At 39.3% G+C, this 18,978-nt stretch overlaps 1 long non-coding RNA gene across 3 annotated transcripts in view; it reads left to right on the forward strand.

Moving 5' to 3' along the window:
- Positions 1-2,908: 2,908 nt before the first annotated feature.
- LOC148009830 (uncharacterized) overlaps positions 2,909-18,978 on the forward strand; it is a 31,628-nt gene continuing 15,558 nt past the window's right edge. Inside the window, exons 1-2 of one of the 3 annotated variants that reach the window (XR_015689712.1) lie at positions 2,909-3,167; positions 4,625-4,733. This is a non-coding gene — a long non-coding RNA (uncharacterized LOC148009830). Of the gene's footprint in view, positions 3,168-4,624; positions 4,905-18,978 lie in introns of those variants that run through there. The other 2 variants (XR_015689711.1, XR_015689713.1) reach the window with 2 other exon arrangements.

Here is an 18,978-nt window from a genome sequence, read left to right on the forward strand (position 1 = left end):
CCACTAATGATGGAGCAATGAGGCAAGAGAACATATTAGGAATGCCTTCCAGATACAATGGTTGAATCCTTTATCCCAACTCATGAAGATTTCTTGTTTGAATTAGTGTGTCCATTTTCACAATATTTTTATCTACATATGGATGGGTATTTTTTAAAGCTATGGCTGATATGGTTGTAGTAATTAAGATAGGCTTTAATAAAGTGGTTACAACAAGGCTAAAGATGTATGGTGAGAATTTACTCCTAAATGCAAACTTGGACATGCCAATATAAACATAATCTTGGTTGGACACCTTATGAGCTTTGGATGAGAAACCATCAATTGTTGTAGTGTTTTAATTGTTGACTAAGATGGTTGAAATTTGTTGGGCATCCTATTGATCTTAGTAGAAGAAAGTATACTCTTTAATTAAGGAAGATGTTTCTCTCCTTTGACTACCATATCACAAGCTTCCAATAGGCTGTAATTTTCTTGTACAAGTTCCTAAAATGGTAGGATAGTATGTTATATACTCTAGCTACCTAAAAAACCTTAGGATCTCCTAGTAAGCATACAAATAAAGCCAAAAGTGTTTGCCATTTGGATTGATGCTCTAGAATGGCTAATGCAACAACTTTTTTTCAAAGTGATGGGTTCACAAGTTTTTTTTTTTGTAATCCGTTGCCATATGACTTTTTATTGTGGAACATTGCCCAAAGAACCCCGAGGGGCGTACCATCCCTAAGGATATCAAGGGCCATAGAGCCATGCAATAGTTGGGAGGAATCAATCCTTTGACTAGTTGAAACGCATATGCCCACCTTAGCCAACTAAGCTATGGATCCTTGACATGAGTTCACAAGTTACCTTTGGTTCTTTATGTTCTTGACCCAATATATCCAAGTGACATTGTAGCACCATTCCAAGTTGATTCATAAATTGCTCTTGTTGGCTTGTTAGGAGCTAAAACGTGCTCCAACTATCATTATCATTAGCAAAGGTACAATTTAATTGAATTGATGAGAATACATTGCTCCAACTTAGAATTAAATTGTAGTCTCTTAGATCTACTTCAAAATTCCACAAGAAATGGAAAATTTTGGAGATATGTTTTCTAAATCAACATCCAATGCATCCAATGGCCAATCTCTTGCATGATCCTACTTATATATAGATAGCTTAGGTGTATATTCCTCATTTAACTCTACGATAGTTTGTGGGGCTCTTGTCAGTTTTATGATAGTTCCAATATGTTAAGGAAAACACTTGTCATAGGCGAACTAAGCATTAGGCCACAAGGATCCTCTCCTCAAATGTTAATGGCTTGGGGGGGAGTGGGAGCAGGGGCTAGCAATTGTTAGATAGGATCTTCATTGGGCATTAGTTGGAGAGTTGACCAATGCTCAATCGTAGGTGGTCACTATAGATCAGGTTTGCAAAAAAACATTAGAATGTATGTCAACTAAGATTAATGGGGGTGTATGAGGAGAAGGGTTTCATGTGTAGGGGATGACTATGGCATTCAACTCCAAGCAGCCATGGCACTACTTAATAAATCATTTTGAGACACTCGAGGCTTCAACATGTTCATTGGAGAATTGGGGGAGGGAGTGGGGGGGGGGGGGGGGGGGGGGGGCGCACAAGGGCAACCTTTCAAACATATAAGGGGTAGCAATAGAATTTGAAGTGTATCAAGTTGGATTGATTAGATGGGCCTCTTTTGGGATGATTGATATCCTAAACATGACTGACTAATGGCCATATTTTCCATTGTACTAAAAACAATATCTCCATCTTCTTCAAGATTATGGGCTTGCAATAAGACTAGGGGAAACATTGATCCCCATAGTCAAGAAGAGTTGGAACAAATCATATCTTTAGTCAACAATGTGATTAAGCATCATGCATATATGCATGTTGGTTTCCTTAGTATCCAAGGCCTCAAGCATGTCTCATCACCTCACGTTTTATGCTATTTAATTCATCTCTAATTATGAACAGTATCTTCCTATACATAGCCTCATTGAGGGTTCTTGCTAGCTTCCCAATTCTCAGTGAGTCAAGGGATACTTAAGAGAGGAAAAGCATGGAACAAGTGAGTTCTTTTCTTGATATGTCTAATCTATGTATAATATTTTTCTTTAAGATTTCAATTTGGCATGATTCTTTCAAACAGGTTAACGAATAGATCCAGCGCCTTGGAGCTTCTTTAGTTGAGCTTTGGAGCTTGAAGGATACCTCTGTGTAAGGACACCTTGGGCCTCTCTATAGGAAATTAATGTGTATCATTGTTGAGTACATTAGATTTGAGTCTTTGTGTTGGGTCGTGCGGGATCGATAGATGCAGGTATACGATAAGAGGAGGAGGGGCCGCATGACGAGCCGGGATGTAAGAGGGGGGAGGGCAGGCGGTGATATATATATATATATATATATATATATCTCTCTCTCTCTCTCTCTGTGCCTCACACACTGTATCTATGTTAGTGGGCGAGCTGGCCGGGTCGTGCGGGATCGATAGATGCAGGTATACGATAAGAAGAGGAGGGGCCGCACGACGAGCCGGGATATAAGAGGTGGGAGGGCAGGCAGTGATCTCTCTCTCTCTCTCTCTCTCTCTCTCTGTGTCTGCCTCACACAGTGTATCTGCCCAACAGTAATACCGATAACAAATGGCCAGCATGAACGCCTCGGTGGACGACGCCGTCCGGCCTCTGCTGTGCAAGGTGGCGCACCTGCACTACAGCAAGCTGAGCGAGGACGAGCGGGCGGTTCTCCGGCAGGACTTCTTCGGCCCCGACGACAGCGCGGACTGCCGGATCTCCCTGCCGGAGTTCCTGGCCGCCAACAGAATCCGCCCGCGTCATCTCCCGCATCTTCGCCTACGTTGACGAGGACAAGAGCGGCCGCCTGGCCGAGTTCGACGAGTTCCTCGTCTCTGCGTACATGGTGGAGGCGGCTTCCGCTTCTGCGACGTCTGCCTGCAGCCCATCGTACTTGTCGGATATACCTGCCGGACCTGCTTCTCCCTGCGCTCCTGCCCCGACTCCGACACTTACGACCTCTGCAGCCGCTGCTACGCCTCCAACCACTTCTCCCACCCCTCCGACCATGACATCGTCGACATCTGCATCCAGCTGTACCACTCGCTCGTCTCCTCCACCTCCCCGCAGACCTTGCAGCTGGTGAGTTGAGTTAAGCTTCTTCTCTATCTATCATGTTTCTTCTAAGCAGTCATGAAAGATGACACAAAATCAACGAGAGACTAGTTTGTTGTCTTCCCTTAGTGCCTCTTCGGTTACAAAACTAGTTGGTACTAATATTAAACCAAATATAAACGAGTCTATGGATTCTTTACCCATGTTAGAGACCACCAACAATAATATATCTAGAATAAAAAACAGAAGAGGCTTTAGAAAGATTCTATTATTAGCGAGGTTAGTAGAATGGAGGGAAGAAATAGATATCTCCTCTTACACTTGGAGACGGAAAATCACTCATCTATTCTCTAAAGTCCTTGAATTCCTTTATAATAAAATAGAAATACTTAATATGAATCCCTAACAATGCTACTCCTAGTGGGATCAATGTAAACCAATCTATAACAACTAGGAATCAATGTAAATGTCAATCAAATGTTTTGAAATACACCATGCTCGACTACCTTTGTAACTCTCAGGGTTCTAGAGGTGGTCTATTAGGCCCTTGGTGTTATAACGTTATCAAATTTGAGGGGCTTAAATAAATCTTGCTAGTTTGTAAAACTTTGATGTTACATTAAGAATCTCAAAACAGGTCCAAAGGGTTATTGACCATTCCCATTGCAACTTTGGAATATGTTTTAAATAATCAACAACTTGGCTAGGGGATGTACCTTAGAGTAATATTCAACCTTGCAATTTTTACTTTTAGTTGTAGCCTTGTTGTAGCATAATGTGAACATTCATAAGAAAAGGTCTAGATAAATGTGTTTTGAGGCTTAATCTTGCTAGCATCTTATCGTTCTTGTTATTCTTACTTATGATGTGAGGAAGAAATGAAAATGGTTAGGTATGTCAATGAAATCCATGCCAAAGTGGATCTTAGCAAGTTGGCTATGGATATCAATGTACTTATTCTAATTTAACTTAGTGAGTACTGCAATTTACATCTAAGGAGATTTGCAATCATATTAGAAAACTCAAATAGAAGGAAATAGCATGTGTCTCCATTGATCTCACTTCATCATTCTTGAGTATCGAACAAAGGTGGTTAAGCACCATGATGAAGCTTGACCCTTGTGGAATTACTACTTAAGAAAGGATGGTGAAAGTTATTGTATTAGTCTAAATTGGTCAGTCACCTTGCTTCCATCTCCTGGTGTAGTCTTCTTTGTAGAGAATGATTATTTACTTGCAAAATCTTGTTAAGAACTCCATTTGGTGCAAAGAGGCTTGGTTTTAAGAGCTAGAACTTGGGTTTGACAAATTTATATTTAAGTCTTGGATTGTGAGAGGAAAAACGTAGCAATTCTCTTCTTGCAAAAAATTCATGAAAGTAGCTCATTTTTGCCATTGAATTTTCAAGCTCTCAACATTTAGGTTTTTTTAGAAAGTTAATAATATTAAAATCTTATCTTAACTACAATAGATATTACTTCTAGGTACAATTTTGCAAATGTGGGGACTTCCACAACAAGGATGCAAAAAGCACACTTGTGAATGGTAGAGACCACATAATAGAGAGTGAAGAATCTCCAAGGAAATTCATGTGTGAGTGGTGTTCCACTTGGTTATGCAACAATTGTGGCAAGTTTTTACCTTGAATTTTAGTTGCTGCAATACGAAGGCAATGGTTGAAAAAAAGATTTGCATTGTGTTGGATGTGGTGTTAGTGGAAACAAAACAAATCTACAAGCATTTTTCAAGGTTCTTCAATTCAATCCACCAACTTTGTGATTTTTTTCTAATATGAAACTTCTAAAAGCTTTGTCACATGTGTATTGATGTATACATGAATGTTTGCACTTACATAGATATCCATGAATGCGTATTTATGTGCATGTATGCATGAATGTTTGTACTTACATAGGTATGCATGCATGTGCATGCATTAATATACGTGTATGTATATACATATGTATATATTCATGCATGCATGCATATGTTTGTATCCATGAGTGATGTTATCTTTGTATTGATGTATGCATGTGTCTATGAAGCTACACATGCTTGTATGCATGTCACTTTCTATTATGTATATTATACCATGGCACATAATCACTTATTTCATATTAAAGTATTGTTTGTTAATTCTCAAATAGTGTCTTCCTTGTGCAAAGTAGTTTAAAGGGTACTAGATTAGTTGGGATATAGATATTACATTGTTATTTTTACTTATGTATTTACACAAGAGCATTATAAAAGATAGTAGATTATTTGGGACATAGATATTAGATTGTTGTGTTTATTTATTGATGAGTTTTTCTATTCCTAAATCCATTGAATGATGAAGTAGTTCTTGGTGTTCTTGATGTGCACATGCTTTGAAAAATGACAAAATCTGTAACCAATGTAGTACATGTGCATTCAAAATATAGGAAGAAATATTGTGGGAAAATAGTGCACCAACACCTAGCTCAAGTGTAACTTCAAATCCACGTTCTTCAAGCATGGCCCAAGCCTTTAATCTTGTCAGAGAGAGAACTAGAGAGAGAGAAAGAGGAGAGAGAAGACTGCAGAAGAGAGAGAAAGACTACAGGAAGAGGGAGAAAGAGAGTGATGAGGAGAGAGAAATACTAGATTTGGAGAGAGAAATGCAGAAAAGAGAGAGAAGCCATGGAAGTTGTGAGCAAGATGGGAGAAAAGGACAGTAATTGTTTTAATGTGTCAAAAAGATGTGAAAAATTACATGTCCTCTCCTTTTATACCAATGTCATTGTGACATGGCATAATATCAATATTATTTTACACTAAGTCCTTATTGCCAGCTTCTTACAATCCATCCCTTTCCAAAAGTTTTTGTCCTAAAAAACAAACCTGAAAGACTAGAAAAGGATGGATAGAACAGAGTACTACTCTATTTTTTACAGCTTAACAAATGGAAAAATGAATGAAGTATGACCAACCATATGGACTAAAATTGAAGAACAAGAGTAGGCCTCAACTATATACATGATCTGAAATACTTCAAAAGTATATGGAGCCATAAAATCTTCAACAAATAATCTCAAAATGAAGTAGACAACTTGCTGTGTAAACAGACCCTGTTGGACCAAATTTGCCATAACTTCTAGTAGAAGTGTCGAAATGAGGCGTGCCATATATCAAAATGGAGCTCTTGAAGAGTACTTTAAGCCCATGTAGATAGCTTAATTCTGAAAATTAGGTACGACAAAAACTATTCTAAAATAGCGTGATGTCTAGATCCTGCCTGCATCATCACTAGCTCCATAATCAATAGGCTTCAGCCACCAATGTATCCCTTAAGAAGGGAAACTCATCCAATATAGAATCAGGCTTCCAAGAAGCTTCCTCAAGTGGTAAACCTCTCCATTTGATCAAATATTCTATGATAGAATGAGATCAAAGTTTCTTCTCACACTGACCTATAACAGCCTCTGGGATGTACTGAACAAGACCTTCTTCATCAATAGAAGATAGCTCATCAACTATATCCACTGGATCACCATAAAAAGGCTTGAGCTGACTAACATGGAAGACATTGTGAATCTTTGTGGAAGAGGGAAGCTCTAATCTGTATGCCAAGTCTCCAATACGCTTACGGATCTGGTAAGGGCCATAAAACCTATGAGCAATCTTATTACTAGATCCATCTTTTAATGTAGAATACCTAGACTTGGGCACCTTCAGTAAGACCAACTCTCCTTCTTGGAACTCTAAAGGCCACCTCTTCTCATCAGCATACATCTTCATTTGGTCTTGAGCTTTCCTAAGATTCATTTTGCATTGCTGAAGAAGGGTTTGCATTCTTTCTAACTCTTTCTTCCCATGAGGATTGATCCTTTCATTAAAGATGATTGTGGGTAAGGGCACCTTGTAACCATACAGAGCCTCGAAGGGTGAAACTCCAATACTAGCGTGGGTAGAATTGTTATAAGCAAACTCAGCCAAGTGTAACCAAGAGTCCCATGAAGTTTGGACATCATAGCACAAATGGCGAAGATAAGTCTCCAAACATTTATTGACTCTTTCAGTTTGTCCATCAGTTTGTGGATGATAGGCCGTAGATGGAGCCAATTTAGTGCCCATAGATGTAAATACCACTTGCCAGAAGTTACTCATAAACTTTGAGTCTCTATCATGAAAAATCACCTGTGGTAATCCATGTAGTCTAAAAATTTGCTCCATAAACTGACTAGCCACTTGAGAGGCAATAAACTGAATCTTGCTTGGAATAAAATGGGCTGCCTTGATGAGTCTATCTACCACCACATATATACTATTCCATCCCTTCTTGGTAGTAAGTAAGCTAGTAATGAAATCCATAGTAATATGAGTCCATTTACCTGTAGGAATAGGTAATGACTGTAAAAAACCTCCTGGCTTATGGGTGCTATCCTTATTTTGTTGACAAGGCATACACTTCATGACAAAGTCCTTGACATCTTTCCACAGTCCTTTCCAATGGAAACTTTTACTGATCCTGTCATAGGTCTTGAAAAATCCTAAATGTCCAGCTAAAGGCGAAGAATGTAGTTCCTCCATAATTTTTGTGTAAAAGAAGAGGTAGAAGGAATAACAATCTTGCCTTTCAACCAAATAAGGTTATTTTTAAACTGATAATGTGAGTTTTCTTCCATAAGACCTTGCTATAATTTCTAAAAAATATGGCTGAATTCTTCATCCAAAAGATAAGCCTCCTGTAATTCTTCAATCCAATCATTATGCAATTTAGCCATAGCTGAATCTTTGCAAGCCCACATACGAGAAAGAGAATCAGCCACTATATTGTCTTTGCCCCTTGTATGAGTGATGTCAAAATCATAATTCTGTAGTGTAGCTACCCAACAACGCTGCTTAGGAGTAAGAGTGGATTGAGTAAGGAAATACTTAAGAACCCTATGATCACTGTGTACTCTGAATCGACTGCCATACAAGTAATGGTGCCACTTCTTAATTGCTTGCAAGATAGCCAACATCTCCTGGTCATAAACATTCATGGCCATTTCTTTATCTGTAAGCTTATGGCTCTCAAAGGAAATCACTCCATTCTCCTGTAACAAAACAGCCCTAATGCCATGGCCACTAGCATCACACTGTATGGTAAATTATTTGGAAAAGTCCGGGCATAGTAAGATAAGAGCAGAGGTAAGGAGTCCCTTTAACTTGTTGAAGCTACTATCTGCAAGAGCATCCCAAAAGAAAGCCTCCTTCTTCAACCTATCAGTCAAAGGAGCTGCAATGGCCGCATAGTGCTTGATGAATCGGTAATAGAATGAAGATAAACCAAGGAATCCTCTAAGAGAAGTAGTAGTAGTGGGTGTTGGCCAATCTTTTATACATTGCACCTTCTTGGGATCAGCCTGTATTCCTTTTTCACTGACAATATGTCCCAAGTATTCCACTTCAGTATTCATGAAAGAACACTTCTTCTCCTTAGCAAAAAGCCTGTGATGTCTCAATACATCAAAAACCCTCCTTATATGTGCCAAGTCATCATGTAAAGAAGTCTTACTGTAGATCAGAATATCATCAAAGAACACCAAGACAAACTGAAAGAGGAAAGGCTGTAAAATCTTATTCATCAGGTGCTCTGGAAGGTAGCTGGAGCATTTGTAAGCCCAAATGGTATCATTAAGAAATGATAGAGCTCTCGATTAGTCCTGAAAGCAGTCTTGACTTCATCACCCTCTCATATGCGAATCTGATGATACCCTGACCGCAAATCAAGCTTCGTAAAGAATCGAGCCCCCTTGATCTCATCAAGAAAATCATCAATCCTGGGTATCGGATACCTGTTCTTCGCTGTGATCTTATTAAGATCCTTGTAGTCAATGCACATTCTGAAAGATCCGTCTTTCTTTTTGACTAACAGAATTGGAGATGCATAAGGTGAAGAACTTGGTTCAATGAATCCCATCTCAAGAAGTTCCTTGATCTGCTTGGCTACTTCCTCTCGTTCACACTTAGATAATCTATAAGGTGGCTTATTGATTGTCTTTGAGTTGGGCTCCAAATGAATAGGGTGATCTACTGCTCTCTTGGGAGGCAATGAAGTAGGCACCTCAAACAAATCCCTACACAAGAAGAGCCGTCAAGGTTGGATAGTTTGCTGAATTATTGGGCTGATCTTGCATATCTTTATTCAAATGCAAAACAAATATTTGTGAGTGCCTCTTGTACTCCCTTTTGAGTTGTTGAATGGTAATAAGCTGAAAATCTGATCTACTGGGAATTCCATGTAAATGGATGAGCTGTCTATTGAGGATAAACTCCATATACAACTGTGAGAAATCCATAGTGATCCTGCCTAATGTCATCAACCAATCACAATCGAGTATGATGTCTATAGGCCCCATTTCCAAAGTAATCAAGTTTACTTTTGCTTCAAAATTTTCAGCCAGCTGTAAAGAAACTTGTGGGCATATGTGTGTGCTGATTTCCTCTTCACCATTGGCCACTTGAACTCTAATGGCTTGTTGTAAATCTATGGGAATACAATTCAGCTTGTCCATGATGGACTTATTCAAAAAACTATGGGTACTGCCACTGTCTATTAGAATGAAAACTGGCTTTCCATGAATGTTATCCTTCATACGGAGTGTATTAGGGTTCTTAGATCCTGTCCAAGAATCCATGGAAATAGAACAATTAGTGGCAGCAAGTGGCTCATGACAAGTCCCACCTGGATCAAAAGGAACACTTCCACCTATATCAAAAGGAAAAGAGTCGGCTGGATCATAGAAATACTCTTGCCCAACTTCTTCCTCAAGATCTTCATTTTCAACATTAAGTGCATTTGCATTAGCTTCATCCATCTCATCTTCAAAATCCTCAAAGACTAACATACTCTGAAGCTTGGGTTTGACATTTTTGTATACACACTTTGAGGCATGATCAGGTGTATACTTTTCCCCACACTTGAAACATAAGCCTTTCTCCTTTCTTTCTTTGTAAAGTTCCATAGGAATAGACTTAGGATTCGCGTTGGGTGAAATGGATTTAGGCTTGATGTCCCCTTATTTGAAGTCAACTCTAGGACTTTTTGCTATCCTGAAATTACTTTGAGGTCTAGAAGTATTGAATGGTGGATAAATTGGTACCCGTAAGCTCCCATTTGGCACATGATTGCTGCCATAAGTGTTACCAACTTGACCTTGTTTAAAAACAATCATTGGCTGTCCAAAACCAGGCTAAAATGAAAATTCTCTTCTATATTTTCTTCCATAGCACTCCACAAGCTCAATAGCCTTAAAGAGGGAAGTAGGGTTTTGTGCCATGACATCAGCTGATAAAGATGGCTCTAAACCATACATGTACTTGTGGAGCTTAGCCTCATCACTGATGCTTTGTACATACATGGTTAGGTTGAGAAATTGGTTAGTGTACTCTCTTACACTTAGGCCTCTTTGTTCCAAACCATACCATCTCCGTGCTAATTTCTCTTTTTCAAGAGGGGAGATAAATACTTCAGCCATAAGTGCCTTGAAAGCTTCCCAATTCTCTACAAGTATGTTTTCCTTTTTAATATACCTCCATCAAGTATGGGAAAATCCCTCCAAATGCAAAGAAGCAAAAATAATCTTCATGTCATCAGTTTTAGGGAATATATCAAAGTAGGATTTCATCTTAGAGGTCCACTCCTCTAAATCAGATGGTGAAGATGATTGACCATTAAATTTGGCTAAAACACTCTTGTCCTTTAGCTCTCTTTCATGGAATGGTTGCTGTCCCAAAATAGACTGATCATGAGTACCATTCGTTGAACCCCCAAATTGAGATGGAAATCTCCCAATAGGTGGCTGAGAATCACTATGCAATCTTCTTGTTGGTAGAGGACCCTTAGGAATTTGAGTATTCAACCCAAAAGCTTGAGAGCTAGCTCCATTCAAACTGCCCAAATAGTCACCATGCCTTTGTGAAGCCTCACCTACTTCATATTGGCTATTTGGGATGCCTCTTCTTCCAATAATCCCATGACCATGACCATTTTGGTTAGATGACTGAAGTGGGACTAAAGGCTCACTGTTTGAATAAGCTTTCTCCTTAGCTTCTTTAGATCCCATTTGCATCTACATACATTGGGAGAATTGTGCCATAATTTGAGCATTAGATTCCACCAACTTGTCAATAGAAGCCTTTGTTTGAGTCGTTGAATCTACTAACTTCTCAATGGAAGACTTCGTTTGATCAGTAGACAAAACCATTTGCTCCATTCTTGATAATAGGGCCTCATGACGTTCTTTATGTCTTTGTTCATGTATGCACAATGTATTATTGAGTGTACTAACTTCCCCTTGTTGTTGAGGCTCTTTAGGGCTCTCTTGAGGTGCATTATCCAACATGGAATCTTTGATTTGCTGAGCATAATAATCCTGGACCTTATTTTTACCCTTATGTTCTGCCATAATAGTGCAGTCCTGCAGTACCCCCTGTCAGAAAAATGGCTATAACTTTTGCTAGGGAACTCCGATTTCAAAAATTTTTAGTTCAAATCGAATCCGAGAATGCCCTCTTTGAGATTAGATATAGCACGCTATAACAGATTTAGGACAGAAAATTCCGTAACTAAATTTCTGAGTCTGAACTATCCAGGCTTGCACCCTGTTTTAACCTGTAAGTGCCATGTTTGACCTTGTAAGGTAAAATAGTAAACCCAAATGGTTACCAAACCCTATAGAAGGCTGAGTAGGACTTGTGGGTACCTTGTAGTACATGCACCTGTACTTCAGTAATGAAGGGTGTACCTGTAGCAACCTGTAAATGCCCTGTAGTGCCATGTAAAATCCTTGTTTTACCATGTTTTGATCCTGAAGATACTTGAGCCTTTGGAAACTCTTCAATATTCAATTCTCCACTGGCTATACCTGTGTGAGGGATAAAATGGCATGATAGGCTCCCTACACAGGCTTCGAATCATTGAGAGGTGGGCAAAGTTCCCCCCGGGTCGGTGGGTGTTGCACCCCTTCGGGATCTTTGATAGTGAGGGAGGGTCACCTCTCTTTTGTCCCACTATCTCCCCCCGCATCCACCTTTTTCGTCAGTGGGTATATCAACATGGTAGTAGCTTGCTAATCTAATCAATCAGCATGAAATGCATCTTTGAAATATTCATTCAGCCCCTTTCATGAGATGCAATTGAATGAAATCTTGAAAGTTTGGATAGGGAAATGGTCTTACCAATGCAATTCAGTGACTCACTGATTGCTTTAGTACTTACCCTTGTACAATATTTCATCTTGGGCAAAAGATTTCAACCAAAACAAGTCAAGGTTATGCATCAAACTTGGCAAATGATATCTATGATGAAGTAATGATTGAATCAAGACTGAAATTCAATGGAATAGGTTGAGATTAATGAGGAATAACACTAATCTCTGATCTATTGATCAATTCAGAGAACTAATTGATCAATAATCTCCCATCAACAAGTGGAAAATCATTAGCAAGTGGATTATTGAAAGATTTCAGAGATTAAGTAAAACAAATACCTCAATTAAGCTTGAAGAAGATAATAGATGTTAGCTCCAATCCCATTGATGGAAGAATTCTTCAAAATCCACCATAAATCCATCATAAAGCTTGAAATATCCATAGAATCAGTCAATACAAGCTCCAATATGATCAAATTCATGAAGAATCAATGCCCCGGGCTTGCTTGAACACTTGAATACCAAAGATTCAAGCCTCTTGAAGAAAAGCCCCAAAATAATCCTTCAATTTGAGCTCCAATGTCCTCCACGAGCTGAAATCTCTACAATGTCTTCAATCTTGAAGTCTATCTGACTTGTACATAGTACTAGAGAAGCATTGGAGGTCAGAGAAGTCCAAAATTTGAAGAAATTTGAGCTTTCAGGTCTGTGGCTATGGCTGCCCTAATGTGTTTTAGGGTTTTGAACAAAGGAGGTGAAGATTAGAGTTCCCCTCCAACTGGAAGTTGCTGAAATAATGCCTGATGAAGTGCTTCAAAGCATGCAACCAATCTGTAGAAGATCTAGAGCAGGAAAATCAGCGCATTTTTCGGTGCAAATTTTGGGCTACGCACAAGGGCTTCTCGTCTGACTTGAGCAATCATAGTTACCCTTGGTTCATGGAGTGCAATGCTTTTTTCCAACAACTGGTTAGGAATCAGGGAACCTTAACGGAGTTCTAGCATAGCCATTGTACCTTTCTCCTAGGATAATTATTGATCAAGGTTTTAAGACCTGACCCTAGGTAAGTCAATGCTCAGCTCTACCTTATTTTTCCTAATTAACGTTTCATTCAATCTCTTGAGAGAAGCTCCGAGCTTATCGGGACCACCCATTCCTAGGATGGATCCGTTAGGGATTTCACCCACCCGCTTCCCACAAATGGTTTTCTTCAGTTTTCTAATTTACGTATCACATTAAGTTATGACATATGAAAGCAAATTCTTTAATTAACTCCTTATCACAAGTTCCTTCGTGTAATTTTATGGCACAACACAAAGACAGAGAAAAACAGCCTTTTGGCAAAACATATTTCGCAAAGTTATTTACAATTCTTTTCCCCTTTTGCCTACGTAGAAGATAAACCTCCATTCACTGGAAACTCCCTTTTATCTGTGCAAAAGAAAACAAACCCTCCAAGATTTCATCCCTTCACTAGTATTGGTGTCAGAGAGAGAACTAGGGAAAGAGAAAGAGGAGAGAGAAGACTGCAGAAGAGAGAGAAAGATTGCAGGAAGAGAGAGAAGAAGAGTGACGAGGAGAGAGAAATACTAGATTTAGAGAGAGAAAGGCAAGAAAGAGGGAGAAGCCATAGAAGCTGTGAGCAAGATGGGAGAGAAAGACTGTAATTATATTAATGTGTCAAAAAAGATAAATAAAAATTACATGTCCTCTCCTTTTATACTAATGTCAGTGTGACATGGCAATACACACTAAATTCCTCATTCCCAACTTCTTACAATCCATCCCTTCCCAAAAGTTTTTGTCCTAAAAAACAAACCTAAAAGACTAAAAAAGGATAGATGAAACAGAGTGCTACTCTGATACAAGGGCTACAAAAATAGGAAAAGCACTAATATGTACTAAGTAATGGAGAGGATCATAAGTGGAAAAGTGAATAGGCCATATGAACATCCATTTTGAATTGATAAAACTGAAAACTAAACCATCATAACTCCAAGAAAGGACACCTGCAAGAAATAGACAGCTTGTTGTCTACTACAGAACCTGCTGTAGTAAAATGGAGATATCTTGTGATGGGCATATCCAAATCAAGTGTGCCATGAGTCAAAAGAAAACTGATTGGACATACTTGCAACTCATATAGATATCCTTCTTTTGTAATCAAACTGGAATTGAAGCTGAATCAAAATAGTAACCTGTCCAGAAACTGTTTGCAGTAGAACAAGAGATAAATGGACTAATTTTCAGCCAAATAAACCTCTCAAAGATGAAGATTCTGAACCCCAATATGGATGTTGGCATAATGAAGGTGCAAAATCCTGCTCAAAACCTCCTGGATCAAAAGGTATACCATCATAATAATGATCAAGAGAAGAAGATTTGTCATCAAACTCATAATCTTGACCACCCGGGTCATATGGGTAGGAAGAAATATTCCCATAATCATCACCATACGCATGTCCATCATCCGTCATATTATAACCATCATGAATCTCATGTACATCCTCATTATCAGCATACCAATCATCAAAATCATTATCCAAGTTGTCATAACCTTGGTCATATGCATCTAACTCTTCTTCTAGTTGAGGTAGATCCTGATTGAGTGTGAACTAATGCATATCCTCAACTAATCCATCATAAGAATGATCAAGAGCTGTAAAGTCTTCATTTTCAGCAGGCGCATATTCGTCTTTAGATGGTCCAAAAGGCTGATTACTTACCAAGTGATCTTCATATACATTGGCTTCAACTACATCATCAACTTGCTGATCAGCTTGGTCTTCTTCATATGGTTGACCTTGAGGAGACAAAGAGTTCAGCACTGCAATTGGTTGATTCCCATTGATTTGCTGACCAAGATCTATGGAATAATTCTCTTCATTCTGGCTTTGTACAAAGTGTACTTGCTGTCCATGATTTACTTCTGCAGATTTAGACATAAAAGCAGCATCAAAGTATTCAAAAGAAAGAATCACATGTTGTAGAGTAGGCGGAACCCGATCCTTGAGGTTAATGCACCAAGTAGCAATTGCTGTAAGCACTTTCTTTTTCCATGAAGCATTTTTCAGCAAAAGGTTAATAGCCATCTTTACACAATCACAAATTCCTTCATGGTAAATAGAGATACGAATCAGGATAAAAGCAGCATATTCTGCTAACTTGGTAGAATATTTGCCAAGAAGTTGGACCAATGAATTTGTAACAACATCCAATATTTTCCATGCTAGTTGTCCTTCTAATGAATTCCATGATCGCTTACTAACCAATGGAGGTGTATGAATTGTCGTAGCCCACTCATTGTCATCAATCTCATCAAAGAGAGTAGAAAGCAATGCCAATGCATATTCTAACTGTTGGTGAGATGATTGATTAAGCAATGATATCAACCAATGTAATACATCCTTGCCTTGAAAAGACTGCAAAAGAGTAGTACTGCTGCTACAAAAGTACTTCATTGATGTCCACAAATCAGCTTGAGGCTCCACATTCTCCATGGTTAGTAATCCCAACAACATGCGTTTAGCTTCAGCATTGCATATACATTCTTGTAAGATACTATTATCATAGAGATTGATAAGAGTCTGCATTACACCTTGTTGAACTAACTGAGATGTATGTGGTTGCAACTGATGGATAAGTACTTGCTCAACCAGACTCACATCTATCTCTTCCAATTCCATTTGAGAGTCATCATAAGTCATAAAAGCATGTGCCAAAGTACTCATAACGTCTACCAAAGGAATATCCAACCTCTTAGAAGCAACATCTCTAATTAGACCCATAATACTCTGTTTCCCTGTCTATGGAAAGTGTAGTCCTACAGTACCTATAGGTACTAAATCAACCATAACTTTTGACTGAAAGCTCCGATTGACAAATTTTTTGATTCAAACTGAATTTAATACTTTCCTCTTTGAATAGAGCACTTAACAGTAAATTTCAAAGAAGTTTAGAAAAAGTTATGATAGCCCAAATTTGGCTGACTGAAACTGCCTACAACCTATCCTGTTTTGAATGCGTCTGTAATAAGAGGTTTGTAGATCCAACTTTGACCTTGTTGAACCTTGAATACTCACAAATAGAACTGAGAGCACTCTCAAAACATAGTGTTTGATGTTGCAAGAAAATAATTCACTGTTATCAACACTTTCACATCCTTTCTCGCATAGAACCCCAACTACAATCATAGCTTGCATTCACTTGCCCATTGCTACACACATATGCATCAAAAACTGCTGCTTCTATGACTGTGTTTAGAACCCCCTTCTTCTAGCCCATATTTCTCTGGCTGAACTGGTTCAACACCAAACCTCTGAGGTTTTCGATGATGCAAAGTTCTACAAGATTGCTGCTATAACTGATGTGTCTATAACTGATGCATGTATTGCTTCAGACTATGATTGGCCAACATAAGCACAGCAAAGAAGTCAATGATAAGGCAATGTTCCAGTTGCTATGTACTGATGTGACAGTTTCAAATAGCCATATTTGGACTAAAGTGTCTATACATCACAAGGAGATAGCATTTGTCACTATGGAGACTCGGCATTCATCATGCAAGAATGCCATTTAACCATCTGTAGCATTGCATACCAATACATCCAGTCAAGTACCAAGATCATCCCCCCCATTTGACTGCAAAGCAACCTTGCGAGCACCAGATGATGAGAGCCACTGTAGCAAGCTGTTTCTCAGGTGTGGCAACAAGAAGCTGCTTTGAAGGTTTCTTCAGTCAATGGAAAAGAGGAGGAACTAGGTGAAACACTGGAGGTGAAAGACTTAAGTCAACCCCTTGTTGTAACAGAGCCCCTGAAAACTGTTGCACCTGTAGCTGCCTGAAAACTGTTGCACCTGCAGCTGCCTTTGCGATTGCTCAAGCAGATGGTTCAGCTGAGATGTCAATAGGTAGTTCACATCATGATCAGAGAGTGCCCACTTTTGCAAAACAAATGCAAGTAGTAGAGGCAGCTGGGTTGCGGGATGGGTTCATTTCAAAACCTCAGTCCATGCTGCCTATCTCGTCTCAGGACACTTGCACCTGCTTCTAGAATTGCTATTACGTTGGGATGTACCTAGCGCAGCTCTTGCAACACTATCTATAACTGGATTGGTTCACTTTACTCACATTCTTCATTTGGCTGCTCAGGCTGGAGTTCGTTATGCAGTGAAGAATCCTCTTGCATATGTTCACAGTAATGTTGGTGGCTTTGTAACCTTGCTTGAGCAATGCAAGAATGCCAAACCACAGCAAGCTATAGTTATCCTGGAGCTTCCAATATGACCACTGGACCTCTTCACTGGGAGCTTCTACTTTCAATGGCTATGGAAGGGGGGGGGGGCGCCATGCCTCGTTATCCCCTTACTATTGTCCAACCACCAAATGTGCAAGCTACCCAAGAGCCTTGGATGTGGCGAGTTTGTTGTAGCTAAGATCAAGAACACTCAGCTTTAACAGTCTATGAAGGCCTTCAACTTCAAAGAGAGGGTCTGCATATGATTCTAAGACATAGATCACGACTTTCAGTCAGTACCATCACAAATCCAGTCTGCTCATGTTTTGTGCTTCCAACACAATCTCCGAGATGTGACTACAAAAATCATGGCCATGTCTACACATTCATAACCACTTTGGAATGTAAAGAAACCAATTGTACCATTCACTAGCAAGATTCCAAACACCATCAAGATGGAGTATCCCAAGTATAGTGCAGTTGAAATAGGCCCTCTTGGAGGATAATCATGTTCAATCTACCAGGGAATGCCTCTTTCCTTCCCACACTGTATGATCAAATCACTACCTAAACTTCTTCATCTTAGCATCATTTTTGCTGCCTGGTACATTGATTCATCTTCTAGGAACGATGATTTCTCAGTGGAAGCACCAATGGGTCTCTCCCAGGCACTCCACTTGTGTTTGTTCCTCCAGATCTTAAACATAGGTATTATGATGGCTTCTGCGACTTTAGAGATTTATCGAACACTCCCTGTTTGCAAAGAGATCCTGCGGGGGCTTCTTAATGTAGATTTTGATTGGTTTTCATACCTCCAACTATGCCAGACACTTCCTTTCTGAAATCTAAAGCGTGAGGAGACACTTGAGTTGAAGTCACAATTTGCAGACAAGACTATGATTCTTGGAGTTGATGATCTTGAAGTTTTTCAAGGCATCAGCCTGAAACTTCTGGCAATGGAACAACTGCTGATGCAACATCATGAGTGGAAGGGGAAGTTGGTCATGGTACCGATTGCGAATCCAACATTGTAGAGTCTTGTGTTGTAACTACAGTGAGAGATGGATTAAATTTGATCCCTTATGAATACACACGCAACATGCTCGTTGGGAACTTGGGCAATCTCCAAAAGCTGAACTTTGCCCTCATAAGAAATAAGTGTCCCACCCTTAACATCTGCTAATGTAGTCCAGATGTAGTCCTTGATGAACTCAAAATGTTTCTTTATCAAGTCTTTTAGCCTCCTCTGATCAAGGTACTCAAACTGATCTTCTTGGTCCTCAATACATCAAACATAGCTAAGGGCTCATCTTGGGAGTACACTTGCCAAGACATTTTCACAGCGTGTGGAGCAGTTCCCCATTGTTGATACTGTGCTTTCTCCAACTAGTTCTTATCATGGGAGAGATGGCAGATCTATGATGACAAGGAGAAAGTGGATGCTGA

Source organism: Lygodium microphyllum, chromosome 30 (genome assembly GCF_053477565.2).
Source record: "Lygodium microphyllum isolate KBCC chromosome 30, Lygodium_microphyllum_v1.1.10, whole genome shotgun sequence".
In the NCBI taxonomy this organism is placed as follows: Eukaryota; Viridiplantae; Streptophyta; class Polypodiopsida; order Schizaeales; family Lygodiaceae; genus Lygodium; species Lygodium microphyllum.